The following is a 209-nucleotide window of genomic DNA, read 5'->3' as shown; positions in this document are numbered from 1 at the left end:
CGTACATAATAACATTGTGCAGAACAAGAACAATAAATATTTGGTGAGAGCATTTATCATATAAAAAAAATCGCTTCTTTTGCAAAAGTGAGATTAAGGAAACACTTAATATTTATCTAAATCGGCTTCAGGAGGATAGCAGAACAAGTGTTAGAGAGAGAGAGAGAAAATATATAAATAAAGACGAAAACGTGGAATTAATGAGAATT

This window comes from Penaeus monodon, chromosome 27 (assembly GCF_015228065.2).
Source record: "Penaeus monodon isolate SGIC_2016 chromosome 27, NSTDA_Pmon_1, whole genome shotgun sequence".
NCBI classification, from domain to species: Eukaryota; Metazoa; Arthropoda; class Malacostraca; order Decapoda; family Penaeidae; genus Penaeus; species Penaeus monodon.
Note: the sequence above shows the minus strand (reverse complement) of the source record.